Here is a 5,729-nt window from a genome sequence, read left to right as displayed (position 1 = left end):
TCATACGTTACCTTTCTTTAAGAGTTGGGAAATCCTTTATTGAAGGCCCAGCCAGGTTTGGGATTTACAACTGATCCTTGACCTTCCTTTCCTTTAGGATTCTTCGAGGGAAGTCTCTGATTAAAGTGTCACCAACCTTTACGTTCAATGTAACATTGGTTTGTCATGATCAACGAGTGAACGTAAAGCTTTGTATCTACAAATCAAATGATGTACATACTGGTAGACAGCAATAACCTTGGTATAAATATAAGGTTATGCCTGCATCCCTGTTGAGAGTCCAAAGACTAAACCAACAAAAGGAACTGTCTAGTCTATCTTGGAAACCATGGCAACTTTTCATTGAGGGTTGACTTGCAGTGATTTCACTCCTTGGCCTAGATGGACAGTTGACTGGGATTCTCATGACAAACGTTATGGAATACAGTGACCTACCCATCCAATTTGTCTGCTGTAGATGCAGCCAATTATCAAGACATCAGAGCGTGTCATTATCTCCAGGATGCAATTTCAGTACATTCAGTACACATCTCCTGTTCCAACAAATCCCTGTGGATAGTTGATGTCCATGGGAAGACCCTGCACCCCCTCCTGTTCCCTCAGCAGGACCCCGAGCCTTCTCTTCCCGAAGCAAAGAGCATGAGAAAATCCACTAACATGGATAATTAGAGAATGTGAGAGGGGTCCCTGTGCCAAATTGACTCACACACAAAGAGCTATCATCCCTCCTACACCAGGATTGTTAAAATGGTCTGCCAAGGTCCATGCATATGCATTGCATGAAACAGTCACCTCCATACACAATAAATAAAAGATATGGGTGACCCGGACAATGCTCATTGTACTCTGTAGTGTTGGAGCTTTCTAAACTCTCTCTTATCTGAAGATTTCAATGAAGGCTGAAGTGCTTTGCAGAAGAGTTCAATTCACATAATTTATGGACAAGTAATGTTGGAAGGAAAGCACAATCTATACAATGATATCAATAAATCACCCTTTTAATTCCCACCAGTGATAGCCTTCCAAACTGGTTTGCTAGCCCAGCACCTACATTACTGCAGCAAAGAAGATGGATTATGTACAAGCAGTTGTTGATTTACATGGGCTAGCAGATGCCAAAGAACAAAGAACAGTACAGCACAAGAATAGGCCCTTCAGCCCACAGTGTTTGTGCCGAACACAATGCCAAGATCATCACTTATGTACCTGCACATAACCCATATCCCTCCATTCCCTATCCAAAAGTATTTTAAATGCCACTAAGTACAACCACACTCCTGGCAGACACATTTTCCAACACATGGTTCAATAGGGTCTCTTCTTGCCCACATATTGTTTTAGGAAACCCTTATGGATACATCCAACAAATTCTGCCCTGACTTCATCCTGCGCCCACCTCATTTCCAGCTTTCTCCGCACCCTACCACAATTAGTCTGAAGAACGGTCCCGACCCGAAATGAAACCCATTCATGTTCTCCAGAGATACTGCCTGACCCGCTGCATTGCACCAACATTGTGTGTCTTTTTTTAAATCTGTGTCTGTTGGTCTTAGACACCTCTTAGGTGGGGGAAATGTTCCTATTATCTACAATTTTGTATGCCTCTCTCAGGTCTCTCTTGGCCACCTCCAATCTAAGGAAAACAACTGTAGTCTATCTAGTCTCTCCTTAGAACTGAAACATTCCATCCAAGTAAGATCTGGTAAATCTTCTCTGCACTCTCTCCAGTGCCATCACATTCTTCCAGTATTGTCCTGCAGCAGTGGCCTGATCAATGTTTTATAAAACCTTACCATAATCTCCCTGTTGCTGGATTCTTTGCCCCCACCCCCGCTAATGGTCTGTATAACATCATCACACCTTATCTGAGCTACCAGCTTTGGGAATCTTTGAACTTGTACATCAAGTTCCTCTATACTCCTTAAGGCCCTACCACTTATCATGTGGATTTGAAAGAATTTAAGTGAATGTTGACATAGAAAAATACTTGAGAACCAGACAACGTTTTGTTTTAATAACAACCACAGTCTTTGTTATTATTGAATTTAATTTCATAAATTGTAATGAGATTTGAAGACTTGAGCCCCGGGCAGTTGATTTTAAACATTGACCAACAAGCTATTGAACGTCCATATTATCCACATCTTTTATTGCTACCTCCCATTACATCTTGGTATTAGTGCACTGCATTTTGGCAGAACATCTCCAATGTGGGTGAATGTTTTTTGAACATATTGAAGGTTTTATTCAGAGTATGTTCCAATCAGTTCATTATTACTATTTACATCTATTCTGGGATATGAACCAACACTCCTTTTGCTCTTCCACATTGCCCAAGCAATGAAAGTAATGAGTAATTATCACTCACATCTTTTAAATCTCCCATTGCCATTAATGTACAACTATGTGGCTGTTTTTTTTTGTTGTGGAATAACATTCAATAGTTATACAATAATATACAGTCATATATCTCAAGGTTGATTTTGGCTGATAACTGCCCACTTCTGAACTGATTTCATTAATTCCGCCTACAACCCTATTTGTACATCAGATGCGGATTTTTCACTGTTAGTTTAATCACATACATTGAAAATCCCAAAATGGACCCTCAAGCCATCTGGATTTATATCACACAGTAATATATTATTATATCAGCAGAAGTGCCTCAGCGGAACTAAACTAGGCTCAGAATTGATGAATTTCACACTTTGCAAGACTTCAGGGAAGAAGGGGTTAACTGGAATATTTTTTGAGAGGTGAAGTACGATTAAATTGGTCAGTAGTCAAGGAAAAGAAGGAGTTGCTACTTTGAGAGGTGTGGAACTGAGAAGATGGTGTTGGAGAGCTTCAGTCCTTCTGCAGGTGTAAGATTCCTGAAATCACATGACAGAAGCTGTGCAGAGAGTCAGAGAGCAACTCATCCATGCTGACCAAGATTTCCCCGTCTCAACTAAGCCCATCTGCCCACATTTGGTTCATATCCCTCTAAACCTTTCCTATCCATGTACCTGTCAAAGTGACTTTTAAATGCTGTTACAATACCTTCCACAACTACCTCCTCTGGCAGCTTGTTCTGTATAACCACCACTCTCTGAATGAAAACGTTGTCCCCCTCAGGCTTGTATTAATCTAGTCTCCCTAAAACATATGCCCTCGTGTTTTGATCACCCCTGAGAATTCACCCTATTTATTTCCCTCTTGATTTTAAACACCTCCAGATGATCACCTCTTAGCCTCCTGTGCTCATAGGAATAAAGTACCAGCCTGCCCAACCTCGTCCTATAGCTCAGGCCCTCAACTCCTGGCATAACATCCTTGTAAATCTCCTCTGCACTCTTTCCAGCTTAATGACATCCTTTCTATAGCAGGGTGACCATAACTGAACACAATGCTCCAAATATGGCCTCACTAATGTGTTGTACAACTGTAACATAACAATCAAGCTGCTATATTTAATACCCCGTCTGATGAAAGCCAATGTGCTGAAAGCCTTCTTGACCATGCTATCTACGCATGATACCACTATCAATGAACTATGTACCTATAATTTAGATCCCTCTGCTCTGCAACGCTCTCCAGAGCCCTACCATTCCAGAGCAATGGACCTATCACTTGGTGTAGGGATTTTAGTAGGGGTGGGGGTGGAGTGAAAAGGTGTAGTAGAGGGAAGGGAAACTGATTAGGGGGATAGATACTATTCTCTGCAGTCATAAGTGTAAGTTCAAAGGCTATGTCACCTAACTGGTGCTGGTGTTGAGGACCCCACCTCAGTTTTGTAGGGGAACTTGGAAAAGATCCAGCACCAAATAAAAAACATAAGAACCGGCAACATTGTTCGGACAAAGGAGAAGGTTCCGCTTGGAGAGTATGAGGAACTGGAGCCACATTTAAGAAACAGAACCACCAAGACAATAGTAGCATAATTACTACATTGTCATGTATGCATTGGCATAACACATTAGAAGGATGAAGGGAGTGTAATTCATAAAGCACCAGTGGTGAGATAAAAGGGAGCTGTTCTGCTGAGACAGGCTTGACGTGAACCATGGACCTGTACGCTTTTGAATCAAACAGCCTTAAACTAAGTAGTGAATGGAAGGAAAGAGGACGCCTAATGATAACCAGAGTGTGCTGGGAAGGGAAGGACATATAACAGTGGAGTTGCACAAGATGAATGTCCAGAGGGAATAATGATAATAAAATCAAACTAAAGGCAGAACAAATTAGATAATGGCCTAAGAGGCGATAATAGTCGTGATCTAGAATCCATTACAGAGTTGTGATTTCACAATCAATCCAAAACGAAAGTTCTGATGATAAAAGGAAAGCTGGCTAATGTGTGATAGAAAACTAGATGGAAGTTCATGACAATAGTTAAAAAATAGCAGACATTAAACATCATTTCATAATTATGACAAAGATCCATACATAGAGAAATAAAGGAATTAGATCCACCCTGTATAGGAAGGAACTGCTGATGCCGCATTACACCGAGTAGAGTGATTACATCTTTCTTATTTTCACCTCTATCCATATTGCCGCAGTGAATTAACCCTCCAGTATGTCATCACTGAGTGGCACTGTAATATCTCTCTAATTAGTAAACCAACTCTTCCACATTATTTACCTCCCACTTTATCACTTCTGAAGTATTGAAACCCTGTTTGGTGCCAGACAGTGCAGTGTAGACTTGCCAGTGCCAGTCCCTCTAGCACCAAGTCACTGTAATGGCTACAACATCATTGTTCCAAGTGCTGATCCATCTGCTTTACCCATGATCACTCTTGCATTGAAATAAACACACTTCAGCCCATCAGTTTCCCTTAGCCACTCCCTCTCTGTCCTTCCTTTGAGACTTACTGGTCCTAATCTTTACCTTCCCATTCGTTCTACCATTTAAAGTTCCCACCTCCTTGCCACTCTAATTTAAACCTCCATGCAAGGATGTTGTTCTTCCTCCAATACAGGTGCAACCCATCCCTCTTGTACAGATCACCTCCTAGAAGAGTCCAAATTGTCCAAAATTTTGAATTCCTGCCCATAGCACCATCTTCTCAGCTACGCAGTCATTTGTCCTATCTTCCTATTCCCACCCTCACTAGCATGTGGCATGGGGAGTAATCTGGAGATTACTACCCATGGGGTCCTGCTTTTTAATCTTTTGCCAAACTCCCTATATTGACTTTGCAGGACATCATCCCTTTTCCTGCCTACGTCATTTGTGCCAATGTGTACAATGACTTCTCACTGCTCAGCCTTCCTCTTGAGAATGTTCTGCAGCTGCCCAGAGGTATCCTGTACCCTGGCACCAGGAGGCAACACACATCTCACATCATCCCACAAGGAGGTTTCCTTCTCCAAGGAAACATTGAGCACTATCTTGAATCTTTCTCTCTGTAATCTGCCAGCATAGAGGCTGGAAGAATAAGTATGAGGGGTTCTGTGTCGGACATGAGTATAATGTGGCTTGGCTGATGCAGGTGGTTGAGAATAACTGGGACCTCACTGATTCACATACCTGCCCATGGATTTAAGGATTCCTTAGAGACAGCATTGGTGATATCTTTCTAGTGCCTTGTGCTGAATGCTGTAGGCAGCACAGGTTCAGAGGCACGCAGGATGCAATGATTACCACAGTGGATGTTGTGAGGTTCGGGCCATGTCTGAAGTCTTGATCTTCAAACATCTTTCCCTCAGCCTGATGCACTGAAGACAGGAGAATGGGGTGA

This window comes from Amblyraja radiata, chromosome 22 (assembly GCF_010909765.2).
Source record: "Amblyraja radiata isolate CabotCenter1 chromosome 22, sAmbRad1.1.pri, whole genome shotgun sequence".
In the NCBI taxonomy this organism is placed as follows: Eukaryota; Metazoa; Chordata; class Chondrichthyes; order Rajiformes; family Rajidae; genus Amblyraja; species Amblyraja radiata.
The sequence above is the reverse complement of the archived record's forward strand: the minus strand, read 5'-3'. Positions refer to the sequence as shown.